Source organism: Vairimorpha necatrix, chromosome 5 (genome assembly GCF_036630325.1).
Source record: "Vairimorpha necatrix chromosome 5, complete sequence".
NCBI classification, from domain to species: domain Eukaryota; kingdom Fungi; phylum Microsporidia; family Nosematidae; genus Vairimorpha; species Vairimorpha necatrix.
The window spans coordinates 148,619-170,636 of NC_088820.1; the positions used below are offsets into that span (position 1 = coordinate 148,619).

The 22,018-nt window shown below is 27.8% G+C and overlaps 2 non-coding genes across 2 annotated transcripts; both read right to left on the reverse strand.

Annotated features, from left to right (window-relative positions):
• Window positions 1-357: 357 nt before the first annotated feature.
• On the reverse strand, window positions 358-2,843 carry VNE69_05802. Its single transcript, XR_010573998.1, has one exon. It is a non-coding gene; the product is annotated as a 5.8S-23S ribosomal RNA (ribosomal RNA).
• Window positions 2,844-2,876: 33 nt separating this feature from the next.
• VNE69_05803 lies at window positions 2,877-4,122 on the reverse strand. The gene has a single exon (XR_010573999.1). It is a non-coding gene; the product is annotated as an 18S ribosomal RNA (ribosomal RNA).
• Window positions 4,123-22,018: the final 17,896 nt, after the last annotated feature.

The window sequence follows — 22,018 nt, forward strand, 5'->3', positions numbered from 1 at the left end:
CGGACCTGACGAAAACACAACGCCTGGTTCAATACACCATTTAAGAACACGACTCAGTTCAGCGGAACAATACAGCTTCAGTATCATGCCCAACCTCTCCCAGGTTAAAAATATGAAGAATTACTCGAAAGTTAACGGTGTTCTTCTCACCAGCAATGGGTCTCCCACCCCTAGAGTATAGCTGACCCTACTTACCAACCAGCAGCCGAAGGTTGGTAAGACTTAGAGATCTGCACCTAGTTAAAAAACATCGGTCCCACCCTCCGCGACGTGGACGCTCTCTTATGGAGGGTCAGTCCCACCCTCCACATCAAGTACGCTCTCAATACAACACAACACCTACTGGACATACAAAAAAAGCAGTAACCTCAAAATGTCGGCATACACCTTCATTCTTACAGTTCTGCTTAAAAGAGTAGTATTCTCCTAAAAATATATCTTTGAGCTACGCTTCAGGCTTAAGAGGCTTTCAGCCTTAATCGAAACGACGTAGCTAAGCAACATAACTTAATAGTTAATCGCACTACCAGTGGTCATCACTTAGAGTTCCTCTCGTACTATCAAAGTTCACTCAAAAATACTTACAGTAGGGTAAAACTAACCTGTCTCACGACGGTCTAAACCCATCTCACGTTCCTCATTACCGGGTGAACAATCCAACACTTCGTAACATATACACTACGATGATCAGAAGAGACGACATCGAAGAATCAAAAAGCAGAGTCGCTATGATCGCTTGCCTGCTACAAGCCAGTTATCCCTGTGGTAACTTTTCAATCACCCAATACATAATGAATGTAATTGGGATCGCTAGGCCAAGGTTTCCCTACTAAATACAGTCATATGCATAAAGTAAAGCAGATTTATTCCCTTATAATAAACTGATGGTTACCATCCATCATTCATCTACCTTAGGACAGCTGTGTTACTTTTTAACAGCTGTACCGCCCCAGCCAAACTCCCCATATATTCTAATAAATAAATATTCAAACATACTAGTGGTTTCACAATACTTCTCCCACCTCTCTACAATATACCGAATATTTATTAAAACATACTAAAGTCAAGCTCAACAGGGTCTTCTTTCCCCGCTGATAAATAACAAGCCCGTTCCCTTGTCTCGTGGTTTCACAAAATTGTAAGTAGGGACAGTAGGAATCTCGTTGCTCCATTCATGCGCGTCACCAATTAAATGACGAGGCATTTGGCTACCTTAAGAGAGTCATAGTTACTCCCGCCGTTTACATTCGCTTACACAACTTTAACAATAAATGCACTGGGCAGAATTCACTTCTTGTAAATACAAAAAGCTATGTTTTTAATAAACAGTCAGATTCCTTACATAGTAAAAGTTCTAGCATGCTAGAGCCAATCTTTATCCCAAAGTTACAGATCTAATTTGCCGAATTCCCTTACTTACTTTAATTTAAAATATTTGTTATGATACAAAGACACCTGATGCGGTATAGGTACGGTTAAAATTATTTTATTTTTATCAAGTATATATAATTAACTATTTCTTATCATGACAATCCATAGTTAAAATTAAATTTAATTCATTTATCTTAAATTTATTGAAATATACTGTCATTATCAAGTTACCTTATAATAATTTAATAAAGAATTATTAATCTTTTTTGTTTTTATAAATAACACCGATTCACTTCAATAATAATTGAAAACCCTAGTCTATATCTATACAAATATATTGTTACTGCCTCCAAGATCGGCTCATTTGTTTCTTCTATATATACTCACATATATACTTCAATACAAACAAATTGCACAGCTACCTAAATATTTATTAGAAACATCTCATAAAAGTAGTAATCTTCTTCCATTTTATACAATAATACATTCGGTAGGTACGTTGTAACACGTTTCTTAGCGGATTTCTACTTCCATAACAACCGCCCTACTGTCTCAATGTATTCATCATATTTATGGTATAATATCTACTATTTAGAATATTTAATGTTTCATAAGGTTCATCCCTTTTTGCACATCATTCTTACAATCATGTGCCCACTAGTTATACAATAGATTCATTATATAAATTTAATTTATATAATTCCATAGAATTAAAGATTTCTCATAGTTAAAAAACTATAACAGTGTCCTACATCTATGTCCTATATAATAATAACTGCTGTCCTGAGAGACATTTCGCTGTGAACCAGCTACCACACAGTTCGATTGGTCTTTCGCCACTATACACATCTTAAATCATCGATTTGCACGTCAGAATGATTATGGTCTTCCAATAAACTGTTGCTTATCTTCAACCAGAACATGTATAGTTCACTGTGTTTCGGGTCTTATAATTATAACTAATCAAGTTAATAAAGATTAAAAAATTTAATTTTTATCTTGCTATAATTATAATCTCCTTGGTCCGTGTTTCAAGACGGGTCCTTAAAAATAAGGCTAAACTCCACACATTTTCACAAGTTCCTTCGCAGTACTTATTTTCTATCGGTATACCATTATATTTAACCTTAGATATTTCATTCTACCTTTATTCAAACTGCACTACCAAGCAGCTCTACTCAAGTACATTATTCTATTCTATTAATAACGAATATAATATTCTCTATAAATATAATTAATAGAATAAACCATTTACAACTCCAATTAAGGATTACAATGGAGGGTTATTTCTTGTTCACTCGCTGCTACTAAAGAAATCCTAGTTAGTTTCTTTTCCTCCTTTTAATGATATGCTTAAGTTCAAAGGGTTATCAATACATTATAAATATATTAATTAGGTAAATAATATACTTTCGTATTCTATTACGACCTTCATCGTTATGGTATCCTATTGATCCCATGTGTGGGTAAATTTAATAATTAAAATTAATTTAAATTTAACTTATTATGATCCTGCTAATGGTTCTCCAACAGCAACCATGTTACGACTTATATCAGATCTAATACATATTGTTCAAGTAGTTTTCACTAATTTCACAACACATATCATCTTAGATAGCGACGGGCGGTGTGTACAAAGAACAGGGACACATTCAATTCTACTTATTTAATAAAATTTACTAGCAATTCCAAGTTCAAATATCTCTTACAAAATATTATCCCATAAAGATTATATATCTATTGTATTGCGCGTGCAGCCCAAAATGTCTGAGGGCATAACGGACCTGTTTTAATCCTTTCCTTCCTACACTGATTGTGTCTGTCTATTAATAAAAGGGTCTCACGTCTTGTTGAAATTAATCAAAACTTCACAGCATCCATTGAAAACGGCCATGCACCACTATTATCATTCTCAGATTATAAAATCTTCTCTGAATAATAAAATATTGGTAAGTTACCTCGCGTTGAGTCAAATTAAGCCGCACAATCCACTCCTTGTGGTATTCTTCCGTCAATTTCTTTAATTTTCAATCTTGCGATCATACTATCCCCAGAGCCAAAAAACTCAAATTTCTATCATCTAATACAATTAATATCATATCACATCGTCGGCATAGTTTACTGCTGGAACTACAATGGTATCTAATCATCTTCGCTCCTCCAGCTTACGTCCTTGTTCAAAAAATACATACAAGTGTACAGCTTTCGCTTCTGTTCGTCCAGTCAGGGTCGTCACATTTCATCTCTCTCCCAACTATACAGTACACCTCATATTGCTTCTTAAATATAAACTACGGACTTTTTAACTGCATCAATCATCATACACACTCTTGGAACAAGTATTACCGCGGCTGCTGGCACTTGATTTGCCCTCCAATTAATCACCTCATATACTTTTACAATATGAAACAATAGAATATTACTTCCCATAACTGCCTCAGATAAAATCCATAGGTCAAGTTTCGCCCCTGCTGCAATCCTTAGACTTAGTAGCCGTCTCTCAGGCTCCTTCTCCGGAATATTACAAAGTAATACCGTTACCCGTCATTGCCTTGTTAAGCCATTACCTTAACAACTAGCTGATAGGTCTCACTCTTACTGTATATGTCTTATGCTACACTTTAACGCAGTTATACTAATTTAATACATTAAATAAAGTGAGTATTACTGAGCAGTCCATTTTTCCATATCAAAAACATGCATGGGTTAATCTTAGGGAATAGCGTCTACGTCAGGCAGAATCAACCTGGTGTTGTGTATTAAAAATCAATATATTTGATTTTAATCAGTATTTATGAAAATATTAGAAATAAATATATTTCTTAATACAAATTCTTATAATATAAAATATGAAAACTATAATTGTTTAAAAATACTTAATAAATGATATAATATCAGATTGGATGAAATAAAATTTTACAAGGGTAAAAAATTATTTTAATAAATCAGCAAATGATTGATTAATCACTGATTCACTGATCAAAATTGTAATCTGAGATTAGCAACATTTATAATTGTGTAAAAATTGTATAAAAAAACATGAATTCTAAATGATGCTTTATAAAGAGTTGAATCTACATGATACTACAGTATTATACATGAACACAACTTATACTGACAATTTATCTTAAATCATGATAATTCTGATAATTAAATGATTTAATATCTAATTCTCATATATAAAATTATATTGTCTAATACACATTTGTTTTGTTTATTTGTTGACTTAAACAAATAAACAAGAAACTTGACATCTATATGATGATAGATGTCAATTTGATGTCGACTTATACATAATAAAAATATTTTGAAAACTTTTAAAAGGTGAGTTTGTGATGTATAATACAAATAAATGCATCATGTATAATTGTATATTAATTTATGTAGTATAAAGTACATATGCTCTTAAAATATATTTTTATTTCTTCACTTACTGATAGCTTCATTGGCCTTGTTCCTATTTGATTACATGCACTTCTTTTTTTATTTTTAATGTATGTTTAACAAGAATACTAATTGTTTGTATCGTACATGAAAATATATCTCTAAAAATATTTTTTGTTGATTTTTTGACGTTTACCGGTCAATGATAAGATGTTTGACAGATTTATTTTATGTGATATGTCGTTATGACATGACAGTAGCCCTACAAAAATATATAATTATACATGTTTATTTTGTTAGCTTTTGATAAATACAAACAAAATCATTAAATTTTCTTAAATATAAACATTGAGCCACAAAATTAATATATGAAACGATGAAACACCTAAAAAAATGATAAAGCAACATACCATCATGACTAGGCCCTTTATTTGGCCGCGACAGAAAAAATAATATATTTTTTGAGAGGTAATTTTTAAACATTTACATATAACTTTAGTTAGAGGAGGAGTTGTAACTGTATATAACCAACGTGGGAAATCGGTGTAGCTGTTACAAGAATTGTAAATTTTTTAAAGTAATATCTCAACCCTTCTTTTAAAATGTTTTTAAAGCTTATGCAGGCAAACAAATCTCTACTTGTAAAAATATGTTTCGTCAATATTTGATCGGATACTATAGCAAGAAATTATAAAAAACATATATTCCTAAAATATTGAGTTTCTCATGGATATATATGTTTTTAAACTATTTAAAAACTTAAGAATAACATTAAATTATTTTAACTCTCGTGGATCTATTTAATTTGACTGTAATTAACAATATTTACAAGTAACCCCCTTTTGGTGAAAACTTCAATTTAAATTTATAAGATTATGTTTCTGAATTTGTAAAACGTCTTTGTGTCTCTCGGGATATATTGTCTCCAACAAAAAATTAGAAAATATTAACAAAATGCATTTTAATGTCTAAAAAAAGAAAACAATAATTTTTTAGAAATAGGTCCATGATTTAATAAAGAAAATTTTTTTATCAAAAACAGTCGTATAAATATAAAATAAATAGATTCCGATTATAAATTAAATATGAAAATAATTTTTGCATTAGATTAGTGAAATAAAAAAAATATACAATTAAGAATTGTCTCATGGCTTTAGGTTTTTTGCGAAGCGACCCTTACAACTCTAGAATTAGGCTATAATGGCTTATTTCTTCTTCCGTACTTTATTATCTAAATTTTCTTTGGGTTCCAAATTCATTTTATGTATTTTGTCTGTATCATGTCTCACTGCAGTCTTCTAGCTCTAGTTCAATTGCACATATACTGTGGTGTTTGAACAATAACATATTACGTATTTTACAGTTCATACGTTTTCTATAAGCTTTATTTATTTTTGCTATAACAATGACAACTAAATATGGTTTCAATATGTAAAGAAATCATTGTATCGTTAATCTTTTTGTCGCAATGTATGATATACAGAACTTACAACTGAGTTTTGATTTCTAATAAAACACTAGTAGAATCTGATTCTATTTTCATTTAGATTAAAACCAATCCAAAATGTTTTTAGGTCTTTATTATCGTAAAAAATCTAATACTTCATTTTAAACCATAATTAATTTCATTTATGCGAAATTATTATACGCCATAAAAATGTGTAAACTTCGTGCTCTTCTTAATTTATACGTCAATATGTTACAGTATAGTAGAATTTGAATTATGGATTTTTATATTATAAATTATAATTTTTTCCGGATTATTTTTATATTAACGATAATTATATTATAGATATTTGGCTTTTGTATAACATATCAATACATTGAAATACGAAGAAGTGAGAAACAATGACAGAATGTACATAGTTGTTTGTCTAAACACCCTAACGGTTTCAGGCATTTAATAGGATGCTTAAACTTCCTATTTGAGTTCAGATTTATGTGGTTCGAGTTAAAAATCTTTCCGAAATAAAAATTACTGCAATATCTTTTTTATCTAAATTTTTTCAGACATACAGAGCTGATTCGATTATTTTTAAAAAAATATTTGTTTTAGAAACAGGATCAATTTACATTATATTGTTCAGACAAACATAAACACTGTATGTTGGACTTCCAATATATATTTACATATAACATTTATACATTTTCTCATATTATAAGTTCTTTCTTAAATAAAGTAGTCATTATTCATCATATAAAATCAATAATCGTGTAAGACACCCCCGTTACTAGTATTTTAATTCCCTTTGTACAACTCGACTTTCATCATCTTCAATAAGACCTTTGCATCCTTTTAAAAAATTTGAAACATCCTGGATAAATTTTCAATTTGTTACTTTTATATTTTTTTTATATGAGTATTATTGTTTTAATTTTTGATTATTGTTTTTTCTTAATATTTTAAAAGTACACTAGCGCATGCATTCTTTTTTTTATAACGCTATCAGCTTGATTCGTTCTTCTTCTTGTTTTTTATTTAAACTTCTACCTGTGCTGGGTGAATTTAAAAAGGAAAGATCATGGTTTCTAAAAAAGTAGAAATTACATCTAAACAAAACTTAAATAGAAAATTAAATCATACCAACCTAATACCTATAATGAAGTATCTTCTAAATGTTTTAGGTTCAATTGTTTTATACTAATTATACACATTTTTATGAGTAATATGTTTTCGTTTTTTTTTTTGTGGAAATGTTAAAAAAATTCTAAAAAATGTCTTTATGATATATTGGATTTAAGTTTTACAAAAACATAATTCGAATAAAGATGTATAAAAATATAATACATGCTCTTCGAAAAATCAGTTTGAGAATCTCAACTAGATTAAATCTTAATGACAAAATAATTATAAAGTTATAAAATTGGTGTGTTTTAAAACACAAAAAAAACCATGTAACATTATTGGTGTAATATAGTAGAAGTAGATATATAGAAAATATAATGCCATCATTGACTTTATAGCCACAAAAATGGGTTTGTATAAAAATAGAAAGTTTAATCAAGGTTTGTTAATCTGACATAGATGTGACTTATAGTAATAATGATCTAAAGGTGAAATGAATCCAAATGTATCATATCCCAATTTGTAAGTACAAAAAACTATACTCTAATGCCGATGCTTTTAAGTCTCATGATATGACGTATACCCTGGTCCCTACGAAATATATCATAAAATATGTCGTAGAACTCATTCAAAACGAATTAAAACATAAAATTTAAATTTAATTGATATATTAGCGTACATAACGAATTGTCAATTACAAAATACAATTTGATGATTTAAAATAAATATATCATTTCTAAATCTTTCTAAACTCATTAAATTTTACGTCTAGTAATACGTAGACCTTTTACAACAAAAAAATGATTTTATAAGTATATAAGCCAAGAAAAAAAAATATGATTAAGATAAATTTTAGTAAAAATATGCTAAACGAAGTTTTTATGTAGATTAGTATTATTGTGTTTGTTCGAGCAAATATCAATTAGAAATAAACTCTATTAATAATGATTTTCATAAAAAATAAATAATGCATATTTCACGCTTGTAAACGACATGAGTTCTTTACAAAGACACGTTATTATAAGATTCAAATTCAAACTTTTAAGTCATTACTTTAATAGTAATATATCAGAAAAAAAAGAAGTGTTGAAGAAAAGTGTTTTTTGTATATTAAGAAAAATTTTACACTAAGTATTTATTTAATTTCTAAATCTTATAAGATGCAATTGAAGCATTTCCTTATCTTTATTACATACTTCTTCAAGTACTAACTTTCTACATGTTATGTCAACGTGATACATCTTATGATTTATCATCACAAATAATAAATCATCGTCAGTGATATATAGACACACGGGCATACGATGCTTGGAACTGAGTTTACTAGTAATTTGATAGAGTAGGAATGGATCATATAATTTTCTAGGAATGTTCAACAGTTTACCATCACATTTGTCAATTACTATTTCTTTTTTTGTGTGTTGATATGTGTGTTCATTTTCTGCTAAAGAAATATTTCCATCTTCGACTGTCTTAAATTCAAAAGATTTTGATTTTATTGTCGTCGTTTTATTTTTTCTTTCTTCATCGGCATAAAAAAATTCTTGAAAATATTCATTATGTTCGATAGTAGGAGGTACTAAGCAATTATCTATTTTCACGTCACAATATTCTTCCGAGCTCTGAATATAAATGTCTGAAGAAGACTCGCTTTCTTGTCTTGATCCATGAGATTCTTCGTAGTGTTCATTATTACAAAGGCGTAGCTTATGATTATTATCATTGTATGAGTTTTTATCAATACAACATCTTTTTGTTTTAAAACAATGCTGTTTATAATCATAACTGCAGCACGGTCTTTTATTTAAATGACATCTACAATTATTTTTACGATCATTGGTGCAAGCTCTCGGTCGTGTCTGTTTACAGCACGATCTCTTGTCAATGTAACAACATGAACCTTTATATCTTTCAAATTGACGGGGCGCTAATTCTTGAGTTAGAAAACACTTCTTGGATTCTGTCATTTTACCTTCATGATCTTTAATGTTACAGAATGATGTTGTTTCTTGCGTATTACAACACGACATGTGAGGTTGTCTTTTCATTGTAAAACCAGATTTGTTGACTAGCATCTGATTGCACGAGCATAGACTTTCGGCCCTTTTATCTGTACTACAACAGGTCTTGGATTCTACATTCTTTGCTCCGCAACATGATTTAGGTCTTTCTTCCTTAATAGCACAACATTCTTTGGTAGATTCACTTAGTATTTTAGGTCTACATGGACAATCTCCTATGCACATTGCGTATTTACAACTGATTCTGTCTTTGATGTATGGGACAAGAGCTCCATTAGAATACAATACCATTGTTTCTGTGCAATCTTCCCACCCAAATACATAGGCCTTTTCAATGTTCATTTTATTCAATAATTTTACCATGGCATTGATATTTGTAGAATTAGCTACAACCCCCCGTCTACCTACAGCCTTGCAAATATCTTCAGGTATTTGTTCGCATGTTCCTTCTGCAATGACAGCAGTAAATGGTCTTATTGTTTTAATGAAAAGAATGAGCAAGTTCACGAAAAACATATTGGGGTTAAATTTTTTTCTTTATTTATAGTTTTATTTGTTTGTTTAAATAACTTTTTAATCAACAAACTTAAACAATTTTACAAATAAACTCAAACAATATTGTAAACAAACTTAAACAGTATAGCAAACAAACTTAAACAATTTTACAATGGAACTTAAACAATTTCGCACACAAACATAAACAATGAAACAAATTTATTAATACAAAAGATTATAATGTAGATATAAATTTAACAGGACAAATATGACAAGTCATGTTTTTTAACATGATAACAAAAGTAAAATAAGTGATGTTATGAAAAAAGATGCCTGCCACCAAGTTGATATTGTCGGTATTTATCCTTAATCATATATATAAAAGAATTTTATTTAATTTTTTACCCCTCTTTTTTGTGGTTTTAAAAATATTAAACTTCTTATTATAGCTTATTGTGTCATTGTAATATCAAATTTAAACTCAGTGCTTAAATTTGATAATTGTAAGTGCGTATAATATATATTAATGCATTTTTATTAGATTTATTATTTTTGTATAACTCAGTTCCAAAATATCGTCAGAATCGTTTTTTAGAATTTATTTAACCCTTCTAGAAAAATTGCAAAAACATATAACCAATGAAGATCTTACATGTAAGTGTCAAAAATTGAGCTTAGAAGTATTCAAAATTATCTAATTATGATTTTTAAGTGTTTTACAACAACATTACTCCTTATATGTCACTAAAAAGTATTTTTAAAAATCATGTCTAAACTCTGTCAAATTTAATCAGCCAAAAATGGAATTTTTACAAAATTTACCGAGACGGGACATATTATAAAACAAACACATTTATCCCGTTTTCAAAACGGGAAAGCATACGCTAGTCATATATATAAAAGAATTTTATTTAATTTTTTACCCCTCTTTTTTGTGATTTTGTAAAACCTAAACTTCTTATTTTCCCCTTATTGTGCATTAAAAATATCAAATTTAGATCTAATGAAGGATTTTGACTGTCATATGTGCGTGTACTGTATGTTAATACATTTTGATTATAATTTTTTGTTTTGTAAAACTCAGTCCCAAAATATTGTCAGAATCGTTTTTTAGAATTTATTTAACCCTTCTAGGAAAAATTCACAAAAATATTAACCAAAGAAAAGTTGAATGTAAGTGTCAAATTTTGAACGTATAAACATTATAAAGTTATCAAATTGGATTTTATAGAATAATTTGATTTGAATCTATATTCAAGTTTTGAATTGGAAATTATTTTAATGTTGTCTAAAATTGCATTTCCCCTTTCTTTTCAAACCAAATATGGCAACTTAAAAAAAAATTAAAGGAGGTACATACCATAAACAAAACAATCAAATCCCGTTTTCAAAACGGGAAAGCATACGCTATCATCATATATATAAAAGAATTTTATTTAATTTTTTACCCCTCTTTTTTGTTTTTGTAAAATCTAAACTTCATATTTCATACTTATTGTATTTTAAAAATATCAAATTTACGTCTAATGTTTCGATATGATTATTGTAAGTGTGTATATTATGTATTAATGCATTTTTATTCTAATTATTATTTTTGTTAAACTCAGTTCCAAAATATCGTCAGAATCGTTTTTTAGAATTTTTTTACCCTTCTAGAAAAACTTTAAAAACAATTGACAAAAGAAGAAATTGGATGTAAGTGTCAAAAACTGAGCTTAAGAAGTTCCCAAAATTATTACATTGAGATTATTAAATGTTTTAAAACAACACTACTTCTTATATGTTACTAAAAAGTATTTTTGAAAATCATGTCTAAACTCTGTCAAATTCAATCATCCAAAATGGAAACTTTACAAAATTTAAGGATGAAAGACATATTATCAAACTAAACATTTAGATCCCGTTTTCAAAACGGGAAAGCATACGCTATCATCATATATATAAAAGAATTTTATTTAATTTTTTGCCCCTAAAACTCAAAAAAGAGAAAATTAAAAATGGTAAAATTTTTGTTTTAAAACAAAATTAAATGCTTTCATTGTATTTTATAGACAAATTTAGACCAGATACACTATTCAATTATTACTTTTAACTTATTTTCAATTCTGAAAAAAAATATTGAATTCTCCTTTTTAATTCCTCCGTCCAAAAACAGAAAGGAAAATCAACAAAATTCAAAATGTCAAAATGGACTGCTAAACGATTGAAAATTATTTAAAATAATGTTTTATTAATTTATAAACTAATTTTATTGTCAATTATAAACTTAATAATTTATTTGTTCTTTCAAAAATTATCTTTACTCCTTTTAAATTCTTTAATCAGAAATGGAAAATCATAGATCGAAAAAAAAACAAAAATAACAATTGTAATAATTTGATTTACAGATATTTTAAATTTTAATATCACCAAATAACTCTGCTTTTTAAATTTATATTATAATTTCTGTTTCTATGTTATAAGAATTATGTTTTTCATTTCAGAAATGGAAATCAAAATATTAAAACAAACAAACACTACAAAATTGATTATAAACATTAACAACAATATCAATGAGTTTTATAACTAATTGAAAATCAATTTCGAAAAGAATATTATTTAATGTAGATTATTAATTCTAAAAAATCAAATTCTTCTTTTTGTTTTCTTCCTTCCCAAAATGGAATTTTAAAAACTATAAATAAAATTTTTTTCTCCACCCTTCATTATGTTTATGAAAAATCAAGCAAACAACGATTTGAATAAACAACCCAAAGCAACTGTTACTATCTCTCAGGAGATATGTAGTAATACTGAAAATAACAATGTTATTTTCTATGAGGCCAACACCTCTGTATATAATCATCATCATATATATAAAAGAATTTTATTTAATTTTTTACCCCTCTTTTTTGTGGTTTTGAAATTTTTAGACTACGATATGTTTTGGGCCTTTTATGTTTAATATAATATCAAATTTACATTTTAACGTTTTTATTTGATCATTGTGAGTGCGTATATTATGTGTTAATGCATTTTTATTCCATATTATTATTTTTGTTAAACTCAGTTCCAAAATATTGTCAGAATCGTTTTTTAGAATTTATTTAACCCTTCTAGGAAAAAATCCCAAAAACATGTACCAAAGAAGAATGTTGAATGTAAGTGTCAAAAACTGAGCTTTAGAAGTTCACAAAATCATCTCATTATAGATTAATAAATGTTTTAAGCTCAACTCTACTCCTTTTATGTCACTAAAAAGTATTTTTCAAAATCGTGTCTTTACTCCTGTTCAAATTCATTCATCCCAAAATGGAAACTTAACAATATTCACCGAGGAGGAAATACATATTATCAAACTAAACATTTAGATCCCGTTTTCAAAACGGGGAAAGCATACGCTAGTCATATATATAAAAGAATTTTATTTAATTTTTTACCCCTCTTTTTTTGTGGTTTTAAAAATTCTAAACGATACATTTTGAGCCTTTTACGTTAATATAATATCATATATAGATTTAATGTTTTAATTTGATAATTGTAAGTGCGTAAACTATATGTTAATACTTTTTTGTTTTAATTATTATTTTTGTAAAACTCAGTTCCAAAATATCGTCAGAATCGTTTTTTAGAATTTATTTAACCCTTCTAGAAAAAATTCACAAATTCATGTACCAAAAAAAAGTTATATATAAGTGTCGAAAATTGAGCTTAAAAGTTCCCAAAATTATCTCATAATAATTATTAAATGTTTTTAGCTCAACTTTACTCCTTATATGTTACTAAAAAGTATTTTGTAAATTCATGTTTTTTCCTTTTCAAATTTATTTTTCCCAAAATGGAAACTCAAAAAATAAAGTAGAAATAAATGCCATGAACAATATATCAATCCCGTTTTCCAAAACGGGAAAGCATACGCTAGTTCTATTTAAAGAAATTATTGTGCTAGTTTACAACAGATATTTTAGTTAATTATTGAGTTCTGTACGTCTATGATATTTTAAGAATAAATTCCTGATGAATCTCCATTGTTATAACTATATGTATGTTATTTTTGTACCATACAACACACAATGAACGTTTATTGTTTATTTCGCATTATTTTTTAATTTTTCAAAGAATTAAAACAAAGAAATGATAGCTATAGATCTGTGTAAATATAATTATACGAGTTAGAATTTAAATTAAATTAAATAAGAAAGGTACTACAAAATCAAATATTGATTCGATATTAAAATCATACATTGTAGAAAATCTAAATATACTTTAATCGGTACATGACCGTCTGAAACCTGCATTTTAAATTTAAAAAAGTAAATATAAAAAAAAATTATATAAAGAGACTTTAAAATTTATTTTAAATCAAAAAAAAAGATGATTATTGATACATCGGTTGGGGGTATTTTATAAGACAAAGGAACTATAAAAGGTACTCAGAGTGTTGTCCTATTAATTCCATTCTTACTAAATATATCTCTTGAAACGAAAACAAATTCTTTATTGTTTGGTATTGTGTCTCGAGATCGTATAAGTAAACGAAATTGACGACGTGGTTCATAGTCCTGTGCTTATCGGCGCGATTTGTCTGTACAGCAAAATATGTTCTCCATTGATCAGTAACCACAATAGAACATGATGATATATTATATTGCATTACCTCAAGTAGAAAAGTCGCATTTATACAGCAAACAAAACAAGTAGGCAACCGTCATTTATGCATTATTCAATTTTTTTAAATGAACTTTATATTATTTCAATATAAAAAAACTTATATGTTTTTCAAATTTTGGTTTCTTTTTGTATAAAGGGTCTTTTCAAATTTTCAATGCGGGTTCCAAACGGTAATGTACCAATTTTTTTTCTCCTTGTGTCTTTTGTTGATTACATTGACAAGGTTTACGACGTTTAAGATATTGAACAATTGATTCGTTTTATTTGGGCCATTGATAGTTTCTTTTTATAGCATGAAGCATTGTATCTCTTCCACCATAGTTTGTAAGCTTTTTATATGCATCCTCAGGAAGCGCTGGACTATCTTCGACTGGCGATAAGTTCTTTGTTTTTGTGTTATTTACTTAATAATACTGTGTATCTTTAGAATCGATGAGCTCATCTTTTGAGCACTTCAAATCGTTAGTTCGGTTTGACGGTTCATAAGTTCTATTTAATACATCAGCCTCAATGATTTTTGTGCCTTTCTTGTAGTGTATCGGGGAACCAAATCTTTAAAGTTGTTACCCTATGTTCTAGTTTCATATTATAAAATATATGTTTAGTTTAGGAACTGTGTGGGCAGTGTATTTAATTATTAGTTTTAAACCAAGTCCAAGGATATAGTTTATAGTGCTATATCCCCAAGCCATTGCTAGATATTTTTCATAGTTAATAAGTATTTTATTTGCTTCAGGCAGTTTTTTTATCCCCAATCAATAGCATAAGTTCACCAACTTTTAATTCTTAAAGGCCGCACTTGATTCCGTTATTAGAAGTAATTATTGTAATAACAATAAGTTTTGTAAAGTCTGTTACGTTTGTTGCTATGACGGAATTTATCTATAGTTTTATGTTGCAAAATGCGTCTCACATTCCTCATTCCTTAAAAATTAATCTTTGTTTTAAAGACCATCAAGTGCATCATATAATGGTTGCGAAATTGTTGCTAGCCGTGCGATATATTTTTTATAGTAATTAGCAAATCCTAGTTTTTTTGCAGGGGTTTCTTATTTTTGGTACTTTAAAATCTAAAATCTTTCTCTGATGTTCTCTTTTTGGTCTTTGAGTTGACTCGTTGATCTTAGATGGCAAAAGTTTTTTTTTGTACATTTATAATGCATTTTTTTTCTATAACTTATTGTAGAACTTCTAAAAAGCTCTGATCAGCTCTTTTTCGGAATCGCCATATACAATTATGCCGTCTATATAGGCCTTTAATTTAGTTTTCATGATATCGCATAAGATGTTGTCCATTATCTTATGAAAAATTGCAGGTAAATTCTTAAAACCTTATGGCATTTTAGTACTTTGATACAAATTGTTCTTAAATAAAGGGATGTTTTAAATTTATCCTTAGGAACAATTTTAATTTGGAAAAATTTTATCCGTTAGGTTTAATACTGTGAAAATCTTTTTGCTCTGTGTCATATCGATAGTTTCATTTATTTTTGGGACCGAGTAATTATTGTCTTCTACAATTTTATTTAACCATCTGTTGTAACAGATATTCTATATTTTCATCGGGGTTTTTACTGGGGGCATGATTGTATCATGGCTAGGTTGTCTTTTTATATAACTTGAATTTAATAGCTTTGTTATTGCTTTTCAGTTACCTTTTATGCCCCATTTGGTATATTTATTTTTTTAACATTGACTCGGGTTGCTTCTTTTGTATTTATTGTGCCTAATATTTTATTAGAACATTCTGATGGTTTACTTTAAATACTTTACAACCCTTCTTCTCAAGTTCACCTATCTCATGTCTCAATTTTTTTAATTTACATAATTTAGGGGTTCAATCAAAAGATGAACTGATTATTGGTCATAATGTTGAAGTTGGTCGTTATTTGGTTGTTATATAAGGTGCAGTTATTTCTACGTACTCTGTTAAAGTGTTTTCTTGTTCAAAGATATTAGTTTTAGTAGTCACTTTTATTTTGTTGTTAAGAAATCTCTTTTATTCTACCAGCTTCCAACTAATTAAATTACAAATACTTCTAATATCTACTACTGCATATATTTTATCGCCCACAATACATACTACCGTTGTCTTGACTTCTCCTAATGGTGTTTGTAGATTGTTAATTATAGTTTTTAAGTACATATTTTGTTCTCTTCCGGAACATATTTGTTGATTCTTTTTTGCTTAATGCTAACCCTATGGATTTTTTATTTCCAAATTTTCTTTTTTTCATTAAGTATTCTCTCCTCCTTAACAATTCTATCTTATTTAAGCAATCCTCGAATAGATACTGGTTGAAAAAGTAGCCTCTAAATGTTACAAATCCTTCTATAATAAAATGTCCTTAAAATTATTTAATTGCCGATTTCTTCCTAATGCCCGAATCATAAGCAATAGTTATAACTCTTGCTAGTCATTCTCTCACTGGTTCATTTAAATTTTGTCTAGCTTCTAGTAATTTAAAAAGTGTATTTTTTCTGTCATTTTTTTTCAATTCCCCTTTTAGTTGCTTCATATTACATTTATAGATTTTTCTATTTGTGTAAGTAGAATTTGGGCCTCCTTCTCAAAAATCATAAGGAAAATTGATATCTTCGCCTTGTCTTGGATAATGTTATGGGGGTTGAACTGTAACTATAAATATTCCAAGTCTGCCTTGGCCTTAGAAATTCTGAATGTTAATCCTTTCATTTTCAGTTCCGCACCAGCTGCCACGTCGAAAGAGTTAACAAGCAAAAGGGTTATTTTTTTATATAGTATATAGACACAAACCTAATATACAAAGCTCCACTATTTTAATACATTTGTAAATTTTTTTTAATTTTCAAAAAGATTTAAATAATTCATATAATTGTGCATTTTTCCTAGATGTTAGATGTTGATAGCACTTATATTTAGGAGCGCTTATAAATTTTGAATTTCAATTTTTAAATACTAATATGATAAATGCTTATAAAATCTTTTGATATACTACTATTCTCATACACATACCACTTCTTGAGCAAATATATTCTCGGCCAGTGCACTTAGAGTCTTCCCACGTATTCCTCTCTAGCATCTTTAGTGATCGTAATTCTAGTCTTTGTTTCAAATGGAGATACACCAACGCCTTTGTAGCGAAAAATATTGGATGTATGCTTCGAAAAAAAAATTAATTTTTAGTTTTTTTTATCGTTCTTTAGTAGTAACTTGACCTTTTTTCATCCTATGTCTTCTCTAAAACTATTACACGATCATATTTATTTCCTAAAGTAAAAGAATAATATTTCTTAACTCTTCATTCACAACTATGGTAAGTCTATCCTGATTGAAATTTCAGCTTCGCCAATGTCCTTTCTTTTTTCTTCTTGTCAAATTAGAAATGCCTGGTATCGGGGTATTTTAAAATATTTAGATATTTTTGTCTCGACTTTATTTCTGATCAATTAAAATAAGATCTTCTATACTTAGTCACGTATATATTTTTAACTTCGTGAAAGTAGATTATAACATGTTAAATGTTATACATGTTAACCACATCTTTTTGTCTTTTCATATAATCAAACTTCCATATTCGACCACATTTGTTGGATAATTCTCTAAGCATCTTTATGAGATTTACAGTTAGGTTTTTTATTCAAAAATATTAGAGTATATATTATTTTTACAAGATTTCTAAAGATACTTTATGTACTTTTTTATCAATTTTTTTATAGAAGTTCTATTTCTTTATAAAGAATGTAATACTATAATGATTTTTACTCTTTCATATGTTTATATTACTCGCCAATCTTGCTATTTACAGTTTTTAAGAAATGTATTGAAGTTCCGCCAATTCGGATGTTAACAAATCCTTTCGGAAATTTATTTAGTATAGAAAAATTTGGGCCTATATGTTTGATTATGACAATATGAAACACCAACAAATAAATTTTTTTTTTAATGTGATTTTTACAAAGAGTAAAATAAAAAAGCAAATTATAGGTTATAATAATAAAAATCTCTTCAAATTATATTATATATGTCAAACTCGTCTCTATTACAGTACTTTAACTAGAGAATTCATTATTTTTATGTGTATAAATTTTAACGCAAAAAAATCGTTTCCCGCCAAATTAAAAAATTTTGATCGATAGAATCACAACGTAAGAATTAAATTTAGACATTATAATGTTATTTGTAAAAAGCAAACCGAATATAAATGACATTATATTTTTTTGACCCTTATAGTATGAATTATTGGTTTGCACCAAATAGATGGAAGTAATATATTCATTACATGATGTCGTAGAATTTAGCCGTAGGCGGATTTAAATTTTTTTGATTCATGTTGAAATTTCAGTATAATATTTTGATTACAGATATATGATCTATATTTCGTGCTGTATGCTCAATGAACGTTCATTGAGTATTTACTCATCATAGGTCTGTTAATGAAAATACGAACTCTATATATATATATATTGATTAATATGCTAACTTATGTTTTGCAAAAACGTGGGGTTATCCGATCACATTAGTTTTTGTTATTATAAGTTATTTTCTGCTTTTTATTTCAAATACATATGGTATAGATGATTAAATTGCTTTTTATAATTTATGATGTCCAGTTAATACCTGAAAAAAGTATTTTTGATGCCTATCTTAGGTTTTATTTAATTTTAACTCCCTATGCAACCTTGCTAATCAAAAGAATTATTGATTACTTTTTTCCATATTACAACATGTCTATTTTCTACAAACTATAATTGGATCCACACATTTATCTTTGTTGACTATACGAATTACTTTTAATAGATTTGATAATCAAAAAAACTTTATAATTATAAGTGTAGGAAGTGTAACACATGTCAAATCCGGCATTGGCCTTTCTGAGACATTTGACATGTTGTTCTTTAAATATTTTATAATAAATAAACCTATGGTTTCATTCCAACAATAGGATTTATATGACATGGAAAATCGACTTTGAACATTCTAATTTTTTCTTATAAGTAAAAAGCAATCAAAGTTATCAAAATATTTTTTTGATACTCGTATGTTTGTTTTAAGAAATTTGTTTATTCAATTGTTTAAGTTTGTTAATTCACAGTGTTTTCTTGTAGTGTAAATAAACATGTAAAATATAAATAAAATTTTTATGGGGGTAAATAAAAATGGACCTGCAACTTCTAGTATTCATATTCAACAATGTTAGTCTTAAAGAACAGCCAGACATACACGTTGAAGAATTGGTCAATCTAAAAGACAATGTGGCCTATTCTATAAAGACTGATGGTCGAGGAGGAATAGAAATAAAATCAAAAGGGCCAAATGATAATGAATGGAGTATGCCTAAGAAAATTGCTGTACATGAAAACGCCGGAGAATTACTTGATAGTGGAGCTCTTATTGTCAAGACTGAAGGTAACAAATACATTCTTGCATATGCCCCAACACCGAATGATTTTCAGTTAAAACCAGAAAAATTTAATTATAATATACAAGAATACAATGAAATGGCTAATGACGAAAAAACAATCAAAGCTGTTTATAATTCCAAACCTAGGTTTATAGAAGGAATACAGACCGACAAAAGGTCTACATTTTATGAGTATAAACCAACCTCTCAACAAAAGAATGCAGCTTCTAGCCCGCAAACGAAAAAAAAGAATACGAAAGTAAAAAACGACGATAAAAACGTTGATGAAGAATCTGTAAGTAGCAATGCAGACAAAGTATTCGTGTCTATTTCTGTCATTGGATTTTCATTAGTACTAATCGCGTTATAAATAAATTCTTACAAGTGATTTTTCTATTTGTATATATTTTATTTATTCTACAACTAGCGTATGCTTTCCCGTTTTGAAAACGGGATTTGAATGTTTAGTTTTTTAATATGTCTTTCATCCTTAAATTTTGTAAAGTTTCCATTTTGGATGATTGAATTTGACAGAGTTTGGACGTCATCTTCAAAAATACTTTTTAGTAACATAAAAGAAAAATGTTGTTTTAAAACATTTAATAATCTCAATGAGATAATTTTGGGAAGTTCTTAAGCTCAGTTTTTGATACTTACATTCAATTTCTTCTTTTGTCAATTGTTTTTAAAGTTTTTCTAGAAGGGTTAAATAAATTCTAAAAAACGATTCTGACAATATTTTGGAACTGAGTTTAACAAAAATAATAATTAGAATAAAAATGCATTAACACATAATATACACACTTACAATAATCACATCGAAACATTAGATGTAAATTTGATATTTTTAATACACAATAAGTCTAAAATTTGTAGTGTAGATTTTTTAAAACCACAAAAAAGAGGGGTAAAAAATTAAATAAAATTCTTTTATATATATGATGACTAGCGTATGCTTTCCCGTTTTGAAAACGGGAATTATATGTTTAGTTTTTTAGGATGTATTTCCTCCTTTAATTTTGTTAAGTTTCCATTTTGGGTTGATTGAATTTGAAAAAGAGAAAACAGAATTTGAAAAATACTTTTTAGTAACATATAAGGAGTAAAGTTGAATTTAAAACACTTATGAGTCTCATTGAAATAATTTTGGAAACTTCTAAGCTCAATTTTTGACACTTACATTCAATTTCTTCTTTTGTCAATTATTTTTGCAATTTTTCCTGGAAGGGTTAAATAAATTCTAAAAAACGATTCTGACGATATTTTGGAACTGAGTTTTACAAAAATAATAATTAAAACAAAAAAGTATCAACTTATAACATACACACTTACGATAGTCAAAATCATTCATTAAGTTTATATTTGATATTATAATATCTTAATAAGACCAAAAGTAATAGTTTAGAAATTTCAAAATCACAAAAAAGAGGGGTAAAAAATTAAATAAAATTCTTTTATATATATGACTAGCGTATGCTTTCCCGTTTTGAAAACGGCATCGAAATGTTTAGTTTTATAATATGTATTTCCCCTTTTAATTTTTTTAAGTTTCCATTTTGGGATGATTGAATTTGACAGGATGAAGACATCTTTTTCGAAAATACTTTTAAGTAACATATAAGGAGTAAAGTTTTTAAAAACACTTATGAGTCATATTGAAATAATTTTGGGGACTTCTAAGCTCAATTTTTGACACTTATATTCAAAATCTTTATTTGGCAATTATTTTTAAAATTTTTCTAGAAGGGTTAAATAAATTCTAAAAAACGATTCTGACGATATTTTAGAACTGAGTTTTACATAAAAAGAATAATATGAATTAAAATGCATTAATATATAATATACGCACTCACAATTATCAAATTAAAACGTTAAAATTAAATTTGATATTATATTAACGTAAAAGGCTCAAAATGTACCGTTTAGAAATTTCAAAACCAAAAAAAAAAAGGGTTAAAAATTAAATAAAATTCTTTTATATATATGATGACTAGCGTATGCTTTCCCGTTTTGAAAACGGGATAAATGTGTTTGTTTTATAATATGTCCCGTCTCGGTAAATTTTGTAAAAATTCCATTTTTGGCTGATTAAATTTGACAGAGTTTAGACATGATTTTTAAAAATACTTTTTAGTGACATATAAGGA